The sequence below is a fragment of the Protopterus annectens genome, chromosome 7.part1, assembly GCF_019279795.1.
Source record: "Protopterus annectens isolate FY-2018-M chromosome 7.part1, PAN1.0, whole genome shotgun sequence".
Classification (NCBI taxonomy): domain Eukaryota; kingdom Metazoa; phylum Chordata; order Ceratodontiformes; family Protopteridae; genus Protopterus; species Protopterus annectens.
Window position 1 is genome coordinate 516,213,523 of NC_056740.1, and position 14,125 is coordinate 516,227,647.

Consider the following 14,125-nt stretch of genomic DNA (forward strand, 5'->3'; position numbering starts at 1 on the left):
TAAGGCAGGTTTGTTACACCTTGTATTTTTTTTGTAAAGAACCTCTGAGGTCACTCTAGTTGATGCATATGCCTGGTAAGGTACGTACCAAAGGGAACACTGCACTCTGTGATTGATCTGATAAAAGCAGAGTACAGTGGGATAATGACTTCTTGGACCTAAATGTCATTCCTTTACTTATAAGTTACACAACCATAAAAGGATTTCCTCACCACTGTGGGAACATGGTGGTGGAAGGTAAGGCTACTTTCTGCATGCATACCCAGATCCCTGACCACTGGTCGACTTATTGTTTTGTTTAGTTTTACACAGTTTTTTATTCAATATGGATTCCTTGTCTGGTGACCTTATGATTCTGCTTCAGCAAATCTCTAAATATGTTACTGCAACTTCCATCACTGATAGACAAACATTATTAAATATTACAGCTACTGGAGATCCTTGTTGCTCTGCACAGTACATACTTTTCTATGCATTCAAATCCTTTAGAAAAATGTACATGGTTTGATTTAACAGCATGGCTTACAAATCCAGATTTTAAAATTAGTGAGCAATCTGTCAAAGGTATTGTTATTTCAAAGATGAAATTATTTGAACAAAATTTAATTAAGTATAGAAATTTACAATTAGATAATATCTGCTTGTTTGATTGTATTAAATCAAAAAGGGTGCCTAGAGGGCTGAGATGTTGGAAGGTCCCTGTTGGCATACATGTAAATTCACCATTATATTGTGAATTAATTGGCTTGTTTGATCACACAGTCATTGAGCTTATGAAACTGCTTATTTTGGACAATGAACAGAACATTCTGGTTTTAGAATTAAAAATGTTGCAGCTTAATACAAGTATTGAAACTGATCTGTCTTCCATGTCTTATAAACAAGAAATTTTTAATATTTTTAACAGAGCTGATAATTTAGTTAAGAAAAACAAAATTAGGAAGCAGAAAAAAACACCTTAGAGATAAGCTGGAGCATGATGAAAAACATGCATAACCCAAACCTAAGGAGTATACTAATAAAATATTTAAATCTTATAACAATGGTGGACAAGAGGTTGTACATGATGTGAATACTAGTCCTCCCACCACATATGTGACTAGACTATTTGATAATGATGATTGTTTAATGAACGAGTGGAGACAGTCCCTGAGACATGGACAACAGAGTCCTTCCTTTGCAAATCCACAGGTGAACACTGCCTGTGAAGAAAATTAGATGTTGTCATCTGTGTTACCATTTCTGGTAGAAGTTTTGTATATAGGTTTAGATTAACCTGTGTATTATATGCCAGCATGACTAGCTATGATACTGTAAATACGTTCGTAAATGTTGATTAATACTTTGCACAAAATGTTTAAAAAAAAGTTGAACAGTGTTCTGTTACATACTCTGTTAAAGGCAAGTGGCCGAGGCGCTAGAGAAGTTTCATGTGATTTGGATTTCATTAAATCTTTTTTCTTATATTTCGTGTTGCTGGTCTGCAGTTTGTGGTACTTCGAGTGTTCTGTTACATGTCTAACTGTGCATGTTTGTGCAAGAGATTCTCAGAGTCAGCTGATCTACAGATGATGCTATTGGAATATTTCCAGTTACTGTGTGTTTACTTTCAGAGACTGAAAGACAGGAAGGAACTTTAATAAACTGCTGTCTGTTGATTTTCAAACAGTGAAATGAAAATAAGTACTGGAACAGTTAACCTAGTCTACACAAGAGCCTGCTGAAGACAGTTGAAGTCAGTTATAGTTGTTGTTTAGTCTAATTCACAGCTGAGTTTAGTTGTGTTCACAGTTGTACTGGGCAGTGGATTCCCAAAGGACTCAACAAGAACCGTTATGCCTTCCTTTGCTCTGTAGTTAAATTTAATTTAGATCAGGGACAGGGTTCTTTAGTCAGATAGGAACTTATAGACTTCTATCCTTCAGTATTAATTTAATTTCCCTGGTGATTGAATTCTGTTTGTTTATTGAAATTACTGTTTTAACCATTTTGCTCATTATTAAATATTTTTATTATCTTACGTTATGGCTTGTTAATCAATGTATTCTTTAGTGATTTGCGAGTACTTATGCCTGCTTTGATAATTCCTGTGCCACTCTAAAAGACTGGCTGCTTTAGGTCATATGCTACCATTTATTTTAATACCTAATTTTAATAATTGGACTCCTCTTTGAAAGGGCATATAGACTCACTGGTTGATGGCAGCATTTTATCATATAATTTGGGGAAAGGAACACAAATGGAAACCTGTGTGAGACTTTTCCAAAAGTATTTGGATGTGCAAAATTCAATTTATTTAAGTGTGAGTGTATCAGAGGTCTTAAACTGGGACACATTGCTTTGGAGTATGTAATAAAGAATTACATTAGGGGTGGACAGAAGTATACAGTCTATTCCCAGGTTATAGAGTGTGTTCCTGTTGTGCTCTTAGGGGAAATTGTGAAATATTGCTCCTGTTTAAGTGACAGTCTCTCATTGGAGTTAGTAGTGAGGACTGAAGTTCCTTAGCTACTGACCCAGGATAGTAGGGAAGTTCACATTATTGATGGCAGTTCAGTGGGATATTTGACATTACATTATTTGGTAGCAGTTTGGTGGGATATTGACAAGATGTCTCACCCCCAAATCATCAAGGTGGACATGGAAGAGATGGGACAAGAAAAATAATTAAATGGGACATTTTCAGATGACTTTACTGTTACTTATGATTCGTATTGTAATGTTCTAGTGAATGAAGGATTCAAAGTATTTAACTACAGTCACTTATCATTACAGACTAACCATGTTTTCTTATTCAAAAAAAGTTTTAAGTTTATTCTCACTTTTAAACAAGATATTGTTCAACTACTTATTAATTTAAATTGTATGCCAGCCAATTAAATTTGACTATGTTCTTTGTTAATTCTCTTGCACCCCACACCCTTGTTATTCTCAAGAGAAAAAGTACATTCATGTCACCCAGTTGTCCTTTGGTTTCAGTGTTTGAAGGAATTTGGTAAAACACATTTAGATTGCTGTTTAAACGTTTCAGGAATCCTATCAATAATTTGTCAGTAGAAGAAAGGGAATTACTTTAGCAGATTAAGGACAACAAAGATATATGAGTCATGAAACCAGATAAGGGAGGAGGAGCAGTGATTATTGATTACTTTATGTATGCTATTAAGATGTTAGACATTTTAAAGGATACCAACACATACATGCAGGTTTCAAGAAATGAGATAAACATGGCATACACAAAAATCAATATTTGCCTGCAAGATTTGGTTAGCCAACTGTTTATGTCTAGTGAAGTTTTTTATTTTATGAAAGTGGACAAACCAGTTATTCCTCCAATTTTTGGAATACCAAGGGTCCACAAGAATTTACATAACCCTCCTCTTAGACCTATAGTCTCAGCAAGTAAATCCAAAATGAACCTTTACCTATCTTTGTGGAGTTTTATTAAGAAACTTTAGAAGAGAAAGAAATGTATATTATTCGTGACTTGTGGCATTTATTGTAACTCTTAAATACGACACCCTTTAATGAAAATGTACTGTTTACCCCTATAAATGTGATTAATCTGTTTTCCGTCATTAAACATGATGTTGGTTTGCACCATTTTCAAAACATCCTGCTGAAGGACAGATTCAAAACTTGCACTGAGATATTTAGCATCTTGGAATTTTTGGAAAAGGTTCTGAAGAATAATTATATGTATTTTGATGGCAAATATTTCCATCAGCTGACAGGGATGACTATGGGAGCTAGATGTGCACCCGCATATTTTAATTTAGTGCTTGCTGATTGGGAACATAACAAGGTCTTTACTTCCCTACATTTTAATAATGTATGTTGCTATTTTAGATTTCTAGATGGCATATTAATTTTATGGACAGATGAGCTTTCCACTTTTGATAATTTTCTGTCTGAACTTAATGATTCCATCATTTTTTTTTTAATTTACTTTTGTCAGCAATACGGACTCAACTATTTGTCAACACGCTCCACTCGGGGCCCAAATTTCCCCTGGGGGGCATGAGGGGCCAAAATTTTTCTGAGGCCTTTTCCCAAGCCCCGGGGAAAAAGCATGAAAACCTGAACTTGTAACTTGTACCAGGAAGGACACCCCATTTTTTGAAACCATGGTGTAATGTGTGTACACGGTACGGGGCAAAAGGGAATGGTGAAGGGCCAAAAGGGGGCCCTGAATGTGAATTTGGGTTAAAAAACCCAACCAGGGGTTTTTTTAAAAAATGAAAAGGTTGCCGATGGGAAAGTTTGGGGTAAAACCCCAAACCCAACCCGGGGATGTGTATCAATGGTGGGGAATTGTAAATTTTTGCGCCAACTGAAGGGGGCCCAGGTGGTAGAAAATGCCCCCATAGTGAATGGTAATCCATGCATTTGGGGAAGAGGTGGAAATTGTTGGCAGGGGGCCACATGTTGGGCTGAAATCCCAGCCCTGGGGCAGAGAATGTCCCCACGGTTTTGGGGCGGGAATAAACAACTAGGGGTTGGAGGTAAATTGGGATGTGTCCCAAACATAAAGTGGAAGGTCTGGGGGGCAAAGGCACCATTGGAACCCCCCAAACCACCCTTTCCCAAAATTCGGGGGCCCCAAACCCGGGGATGGGGTTGTGGGGCCACAGAAACCCAAAAAGGGTGAGGAAAGGGCGGGCAGGATTGGGGTTGTGGAGTATGTCAAGAGGGCCCACCAACTGAAGGGGCCCAAAAACCAGGGTGAAAGTGCCCCCAAAAAACGGGGAAAATCCCAGACCACCATGTTAGTGGAAAGGGGAAAAGGGGGTGGCAGGGTGCAAAGTAAATGGGTACATAGACTGTCCTGGAGCCATGTAACCCACCGGGTTGGGGGATACCCCGGCTTGGGGTGTTGGGGCCTTTTTAAAATAACAGGGAGGGCCCATACGGTGCCCCAACGGGGTTTAAAAGCCACCAAGGAGGGGGTGAGGGTTTTATTTTTGGTAGGCCCTTGGCAGGAAATCCCAGTTGGGTCCGTGAGCCTTTACCAGGAAGGTGGTGTGTCAAAAGCAGAGCAACCCCCAGGGGGGCCCAACAGAAATGCCAAACCCGGGGGTACCTGTGGAATGTCTGCACCGCGGGGGCCCCCAGGGGCTGTAAGGCAACAACCCCCCAAAAAACAGGAACAGTAAAGGTAGGGATGTGCGGAACAAAAACCAGGGCTTGGAAAAGGGGCCCGGGCACCCCCATGCTGTGGGTGGCAGGCCCCCCAGGGGAAAATGGAAAAGGTCACATCACTGTTCATACCTGACGCCCTCCAGGGGCCATGTAACACCCTGCGGGAGCAAAAAGGCATGGGCCAGAAACTGCACCCGGGGTGTCCACAGGGGTGGAAGATGGACAAAACAAATGTGAAAACAACAGACCATATTTTCACAAGTGGGGAGGGTAGGCTTTGTGAAACCCAGCATGGACCCTGGCCAACAACAGGGGTCCCTTTGGGGAAAGGTGGGGTTTTGGGCCGGTGCAATGTCCCAGGTGGTACAGCATCCCCCGAGGGGTGAATGGGTGTAAAATTGTTGCACGCCGTCAAAATTTTGGGGGCCAAAAAACCCAGGGTATTAACAGGGATAATAAATGAAATTTTCAAAATACGGGGATGGTGTTGGTGTGTGGGAACCCCCCACCGTGGGGGCCCACCGGGTTGGATATATGCGGTTACAACACCCGGGTTTTCCGGGGGGCAGGAGGCAGGTGGTGGGACATGTGTCCCATGTGGGGTGGGAAATGTCGCCCCGGGGGGAAGACACCACCCGCAGGGGTGGGGTACCGGTAAAACCCTCCAAGCAGCAGGAACACCCGACAGGCAGCATGCATGGGGTGACATGGGGGCCCCCTTTCCAGTTTCCACCCCTGGGCCAGGAAATTTTTAACAATTGCTGGAAAAAAGAACCCCCAAATAACAACATATGCCATAGTAAACCCATGCAAACCAATGAATTTCCCGCAAAAACCCAAGGGGCAGGGAAATGGCTGAAAACCACGGGAGGTTTAATTCCCCATTACCCACCGCCCCACCCGGGGCCAAAAGCATGGGGGGCACAATACTCAAGGCGCAGGTGTTCCCATGATGTTCAGGAAAAAATTTTGGGTACACGGTAATGCCCAACTACTTCCCCCATTTTAACGGAAGATGTGGTCCCTTGCACCCACAACCCGGGGGTGGGGTGGCGGTGCCCGGGCACAGGTAAAGGGGTTTTGAGGCACCATGTTGGGGGCCAATTGTTTTGGCAGGGGTAATAAAACATACCCAAAGTGTTGGGGAAATGTAAACCACAGGTGGAGGAATGGGGTTTTGGGAAGGCAAACCAAAAAATTGGGGTGCACGGTTTGTAAACCCCACACATAAGAGAAAACCCCCTGAAAGGGTTAGCCCCCTTGTCCCGGGTGCATAGGAAACTTTCCCAACCCCCTCCCAGGGACAACCACAGAGGCAATTTCCAAAAATGACAACGGTCCCCAATGAAGCCCGGGTGCACAGAAATTTTGGCCGGGCCAGTAAACCCATGCCAAAACCAATATCCCCAGCCAAAAAATGCTTTGCCTGGAAATTTTGTAATGCCCCCACAATTTTCCCCATTTAAACAATTTTTCCACATGGCCATCATATGCAGAAACATACCCACGGGCCTGTATGTGGAACTTTCCTTTTTATAGGTCCCCTTGGGGACCAACACCCTTTCCCAGGGGGGTGTGGGGAGCAACTGGACAGGGCCCATACGTTCCACCCAAATTTGGGGGTTCCAAGGAATTCCAAAAATTGTGATGGAGGGGTGCCTTACCGTGGACAACTTTTTAAAAGGCACATAGACTTTTTGCACCGCCCCCCCCATAGCGCAAAACCGCTAATAAAAGGGGGGGGAAGGGTGCCCCACGGGGAAGGGGGTTGGCCCCAAAACCCACAGTGGACTTTCACCCCGCAAGGGTTGGATACCCACATTGCGGGGCCCGGGGGGAATTTGAAACACCCGGAATGCCCCCCACGGTTGTGGCCGAGGGAAAAAAATGTCAGGTTGGGATGTCCGCACAAAATGGTGCGGTCCATGTAGCAGGGTGCCATGGTTGGCCATGCATAAAACAGTGGTGAAAACCAAAAAGGTGCCAAGGGACAAGATCCATGCCCCCTTGTATGATGTTTGAATCCCCGCATAGCAAAAGGCCTGTCCCCATTTGAAAAACCCAATATGAAGGGGTTGAGGGGGGGTCACTTTGGGGGCAATAACATCCACAGGGGTTGTAACATAGGGCCCCAAATGGTACCCTGCTGGGAAACCCACAAAAAGGGGGTGTTGTAGTAAGCAGAATTTAAACGGAATGAGACACATAATGTGTTCCCCACTTTAGTTTCCAGATAAGGGAAAAGGGGGGTTTTACCCATACGGGAGGGATAACACCCACCATACCCTCCAGGGTAATTACAGGGAATTTATTGCATGCCCCAAACCAACCCCCCTCAACAAGCAGGGCAAATTGCGGGAGGAAAATGCCAAACCCAGGTGCAGGGAACCATACCACAGATGACAAACTGGCCGGGCCCCCCTGCCAAATACCCCACCCCCTGGGGGGCAAAACCCTTTGGCCATGATGGGGCTTCCCTTTTGGGGCGGGAATGCCAGAATGAAACCTATCACGCCCAAGGGAAAATGGAAAAAAGGCCCCTTCCAAAACCTTTACCAGAGTAAGGGGGCCCCCCGTAGCAGGTGTGGGTCCCACAATTGTCTGGACAGCAACCCATGGTTTCCCTAAGGCAGGGTTACACAGCCCCAAAGTTATCCCCTTTACCCAACACATAGGGGGGGTTTCCAATCACTGTGGGGAAAACCCTGGAAAACCTGATGTGGGGTTCCCAGTGAATTGAAATTCCCTCCACGCTACTAAAAGGTGTTGTCCCCCATAAAAAGCGACGGGTGAACGGCACAGCCCCAAGGGGGCAATGTAAGGGCGGGCCCAGGTCACGATCGGGCAACTTTACTGGTCCTGCACTGTGGGGGTGGCACAAAAAGGGACACCCACCAAGGTTGGGGCCAAAACAGGTTTTCACCCCCAACGTCCCTTCACAGACATTAAATGTTACACATAAAATTGTATTTCCAACAAAAATGCCCAGACACCCATGTAAAGGGGTGACCGGGGCCACCATCTTAATGTCCCAGAAAACCCCCAACGGCCCGGTTCCCCCTTTTACCAAGGGGGGGAGGTCTCTCCAACCCTTCCCGGCCAAAAGGGTGTTTCCAGTGAGCAGGCAAAAACCAGGAATGTGGGAGGATTGTCAAATAAACCCCGCCGGCCCCGCCCCCCAAAAACCGGGCATGAAAACCCTGCCCATGAAGCCCCCCCCTGAAATTCCCGGCCCTTTTTGGGAATGGGGGGCCACCAAACCCCCCAATCACAGCTCGGGGGTTGGGTTGGGGGGGGGTGTGGGGTGGGTGTCTGTTTTGAACCTGGAGTTTTTGTTTTGGAAGGGTCGTGGTTGCGTTTTTGGGCAACGGGGGTGGGGGGTGTCCCCACAGATATAGGGTTAGGGCCCAAAAAGAGGAAAACCAGGCAGGGTTTTAAGGCAGACTGTGCCACGGGAAACACACACATATTTCTTTGCACTTTCGACCGTAAAAGTTCCCCCAATTGGATCCCGGTGTAAGCCTTTGGTCCCCGGAAAGGAAAGGGGTTTTGGGGGTTGCGGGAAGGGGGGGGGACAAACGATGTTCCGTGAAAGGTTTTCCCCCAGTGCCAGGCATGGGGCCAGGTGTCCCCCGTGGGGAACACCCCCCAAGACAACACCCCCTTTCCAGGGTCAGCACTGGTATAACCAACCCAATTGGTTTTCCAATTTGTAAATGGGGGGGCACGGCCGAAGGCAGGAACCAGGAGGGCAAAAAAGGTGAGGGCCCGGCCAACCGGTTTAAAGGGACCCACCCCCGGCTTTGGGAAGCCAACAGGCCTTGCCATCCCCCGGGATGGAGTTGGGGCGAAGGCTTGGCCCACACCAAAAGGCCTTGGGCCCATCCTTAAACCGGCGAAATTCCGGAAGGAACACCGGGTAGGGGTTTTGAAGGGCCAAAGGGCCGGGGTCCCAAAAGCCCCACCCCCTTGCGGGCAGGAAAAGGGGGTTTGAACCTCCAGGGCCCACACAGACATAAGGGGGTACCACCACCCCCCCTGTCCCAAAAGGGGGACAAGAGGGCCCCTGGCCCGTGGCCCGGACGGCCCTCCACGCTTTCCAGGGCCCCCAATGTCCCCCTTTAAGGTGGACAGCTGCCCTTTTAAAACCCGGCTTTTGCCCCGGTCCGACCCCGGGAAAAAGGCTGGTCCCCGGCGGGGCACGGGACCCCGAACCCCCCGCACGTAAAACCAGCCAAGCAAACCTGAAGGCATCACGTTAACTAATTTTTTGTACACACACAAACACCACCAGACACCAACTGTTGGGGCTCCACCACCACCCACATGCCCAATCTTACAAAAATTTTTGGGGCCCAAACTCAATTGCCCGGCCCCTTACACCCAATGATGAAAATCCTTTGGGGTTTTCCCACCCCAAAAATGCCCTGTGGACTTTCCCACCCGTGCATATGATTAAGTTTTCTGCCCGGTTTTTTTAATGTGAGCCACCCTTTTCAATGCCGGTTTGGGTTTTTTGGGGTTGGGGGTGGGGTGTGGGGTGTTTTTGTTTTTAACCGGGGTTGCCCGTTTTAAGGTGCGTGGCCCTGGGTAATTGTTGTGGTTGGGGTATGGCTGGTGAAAAGGGGGTGTGGAATTTTGTCCCACGGAAAACATCACAAAACCCCTTTACCCTGAAAGGCGGGTCCCGCACCCCAAATTGAAAAGGGGGTGTCCCCCCACGGGAATGTGTGGTGGTTAAAAAGGGGGGGGGCACCATGTTCCCATTTAAAACCCTTGATACGAGGTTTTGGCAGGTGCCCCTAGGGGGAGCACGAATTTAATTCCCCAGGTAGCGGGGGAAAACCCAAGGCATGTTCCAAAATCCCGGGGGCATAAGGAAAACCGGGACCCAACCCGGGAAATGGACCCCTAAATGGAACATAGGCACAATGAAACGTTTGCCAGGGAGGGGGTTCCCCCAATGGTGGCCTCATGCCCGGGTTGGCCCACCCTTAACCCCCCTCGGGAAAATGGGGGGGGCCATACCACCCCCCAGCCCCACCCTGGGTCAGCGGGTGCCCCCCCACCCAAAAGGGGTTTGAGGGGAAAACATGCACCTCCACACCTTTCCACCGGACAAAGGGGCCCAGTTTTTCCCTTTACGGCCCCCGGGGGCCCCCTTTCCCGGGGTGTTGGAGGGGGGTCTCCCCCCGGTTCCCGGCCCCGGGCAGGGGGGTCCCCCCAAACCGGTTGAGGTTCCTGACAGTGGGGCCTGGCCCGTTTTTGGCATCCGGGAGGGGGAATGTGCCCAAAACCCACCCGGGCAGACACAATGTGGGGCCCAACCCCCACGGAACACTGTCTGTAAGATCCAAAACCCGGTGTCCCTTGGCACCCAGCCTGTCCACACTATCCCCGGCCTTGTTAAGCTTTGGGGTCCTTCCCAAATCTGCAGGGTAAAAATTTAGTACGGGGGCCACATGGGGAATTTGTAACCTTTTCCCTTTGACGGGGTGTGATTTTGTGGGGGTACTTAAACATTGATGTGGTTTGGCCACCACCCAGGGGGCCAAAAATAATGCCAACACCCACATTCCATTGTTGTTTTAACAGAGGTTGGACATGGGGTAGCCCTTTTCCCCTGCATTTTAACCCTTTAATGGGTACCCCACTGTACTTGGGGACGAAATTTTTCCCCCAGGGGTAGGGGGGACCCCGGCATTTGGTAGAAAGGCCAGGTTCCCACATCCGGCAGGGACCCCAAATGGAATTGGAACATGGGGCGGGTATGGCCCTAGCTTTTCCTGCATCCCTTTTTGGGGCACAAACCCCTAGGGGGGGATGCCATTAATCGGCCCCCCATTGGCAGGGGGCAAAAGGGGGTTGAGGCCCGGGGGGGCCCTCCCCCGGGCCAAATTAGATTTGGGGAAAAAGGCATTGGGGGCCCCCCTTTGGTGGCCTCCCCTGTTGAGGGGTTCGGGTTTCCCCTTTTTCCCCACATTTTCCCATTTTTTTTGGGGGTTCCCATGTTTGTGCCCGGGTTTTCATCCTGGGGGGGAAACCCCATTCCCCATCAAAGGGCCCTTGGCACCCAGCCCCAAGGGAGCGGGTTGGGGGAAAGGCCAACCGGGCCCCTTGGGCTTGATTGGGGGAAATGTTTTTACACCCCCACCCCCTTGTAACCATGCCCCTGTAAGGGACCTCCACCACAGGCCTTTGAGAAAACATTGCATGGGTGTGGTTTTGACGGGGTCCAAAAACACCCCGGGATGTGGGACCACCAGACCAAGGCCCAAAAGGGGGAATCCCCCTTAACCCAACTTTGCCAGTGGGCAGGGGGCCCCAAAGGGGGGTACCCACCAACAGCCAAAACCATCGGGCCCATTGTGACGGGGGAAACGCCTTAAGGGTAGGGTCACCCCGGCCCTTTTGGGACAGGTTTGGGGAATACCACCCCCTGGGGGGATGGGAAAAAGGGGTTTTTGTTGGGGGTGTTTTGCTTTTGGAAACCCATGTTCCTGTTGGGTATGCCAAGGGCGGGGGGAAAGGGTGCCCCGGGGGGGTCCACGGGGCCCAAATTTTAAAAGGAAATTGGGCCCCAAACCCCTGTTTTACCCCAATTGGGAACCCCTGGGTTTGCTATGTCCCCCAGAAAAGCGGACCTTTATGGGTATGTGGTTGCCTAAAGGGGTAAGGTTTTCTGGTACTTTTAAAATTCCCCCGGGCCTTGGTAACCCAACTGGAGACAGGTTCGGGGGCGGTCCCCCCCCATGTGTTGGGGGTTGGAAAAGGTTCCTTTTGTCCATCCATTTTTGGGCCTGTTTGCAGAAAAATTGAAAGGTGGGTGGGCGGGAAGGGGCACCCCCTTAGTGGGCCCGTTCCATTGGCTTTTGGGGAAATTTGTAGGGAAACCAACCGTCCCATGTGGGCCGGGAGGGTCACACGGGGGTCCCCTTTGCTGGGTTTTGGTTAAAGTGAGTTGGGATACCCAGGGCCATATCAGTTTGGGGAATCACCTTGGGGGGGGAATTTTTCCCTTTTGGGGGGTTTATCCTAACCATGCCGTGGGCAGAAACTTTTCGGGACTTTCCCCGGAATTTAGGCAGGGGGCCCCCTGTTTAACATTTGGGAACCCTGGGGTTTTTGGCCCTTGGCCCGAGGGTGTTGGGGGGCCAGGGGTAATGCCCGGTATGAATGGGTGGGTTTCCATGTCACCCCCTTTTAGGCCCCCCCTGTTGTGAAGGAGCAGGGGCCCACCCCCAGTGTCCTTTGGGGAAAACCCTGTGAAGGTTTCCTTTTGGGAGGGGTTGGGGGGAACAAATTTTTGGCCGGCCCGGTTTTCAACATTCTGGGGCCTGTGGGCCAACCCCGGGGTTTGTGTGTGGGCGGAAACACACAGGAGGGTTTTTGGGGGGGGCCAAACCCATGCCGCCGCACCCAGGGGTGAAATTGGCTTTCCCTACCTGGGGGCCAAAATGTCGACCCCCCCCGTGGGGCGGGTTTTTAAAAAAGGGCCAGGGGGGAACACCGGGGCCGGGCAGGGGGCCCGGGAATGCCCCCGGCAATGAGGGTGGCAGGGCCCCAAAGGTTTTGGGCAGGCCCATTCCCCCCCATCCCCCGGCATTTGAAGGTTCCCTTTTTTGGGGGGGTTTTCCTGTGATGCAAAATTTTGGCCAGTAAAGGTTAAATTGTTTTTCCCCGACCAAAAACCCCCTTAACCCTTTTGTTGTGTACCCGGATGGTAACCCCCCTCCCGGCCCCTGCTCTGCCCGGCCACCTTGGGCATTGGCCTTGCAAATGAACCCACGGAAGGGCCTCCTTTGGTGCAGCCTGCCCCCTAAACCCGGAGCCTGTAAAGGGCCATTTCTTTTGTGGGGCGGGAAAACCGAGGTTTCGCCCCCCCCCGTGTGTTGTGTTGTGTGGGTTGTGTTGGTGCCCTTTTGGTGTGCCAGGCCCCCTGCGACTAATTAGGGGGCCTTTTGGAGGAACAATGTTTGGCATTGCCCAACAATTTCGGGGGAGCCGAAAAGCCCCCAAGGGGGTATGCCTTGACACCCTTTTTTTAGAAACTCGGTAGCGTTCTGTAAATGCTTCATACGTAGTGTGTTCATGTAGATAGGGGTTCGCCCCCGCCCCTTCCGTGTGTGTTTTTTTTTTTCTGTGTGTGTGTTTTTTCCACCCGCCTCGGGACTGTTTTGCTTTTAGACGCCCGCAACACATGCCTTGGCTATTGCCAACTATTGTCGCGGTGACGCCAGCACCCCTTTGGTAAGCCTTTTAAAAACCAGCGCTCTTTTTAAAGCCTCGTGGGTTGTTCTGTAAAGGGGGCTTCCCCCCTTCCGTGTGTGTTCTGTAGTAAATCGAGGGTTCCGCCCCGGGTCCTTTGGTTTTTTTGTGGGGGTTGGTTTGTGTGTGTGTTTTTTCCAGCTGCCTCTGCGACTGATTATGCTTTTAGACGCCCCAACACGTACCTTGGCTGCGCAACTATTGTCTTAAACTGGCGATCAGCGGCCTACAAGTATGCCTGTGACAGCTCTGTTTAGCAAACTTCGGTGGCAGCGTTCTGTAAATGCTTCATACGGTAGTGATGTGTAGATAGTCATAGGTTCGTCCCCGTCCACTTCCGTGTGTGTGTGTGTGTGTGTGTGTTTCCAGCTGCCTCTCACATTGATTATGCTTTTAGGCGTCCATAACTTTGTACCTTGTGTGCCAACTATTGTCTTCTGGTGATGTCAGCAGCCTCGTATATGCCGCCTTAAACTAAATAGCGATTCTGTAACCATACAATGGTGTGTTCATACAGATAGTAAATGCGGGTTCGTCCCCGTCCTTCCGTGTGTGTGTGTGTTTCAGCTGCCTCTGCGACTGATTACTGCTTTTGAGCTCCATAACACATGCCTTAGCTATTATAACTATTGTATTAGGGTGATGTCAGCAGCCTACAAGTATGCCTGTGACAGCTCTGTTTAGCAAACTTCGGTAGCGTTCTGCCGAATACTTC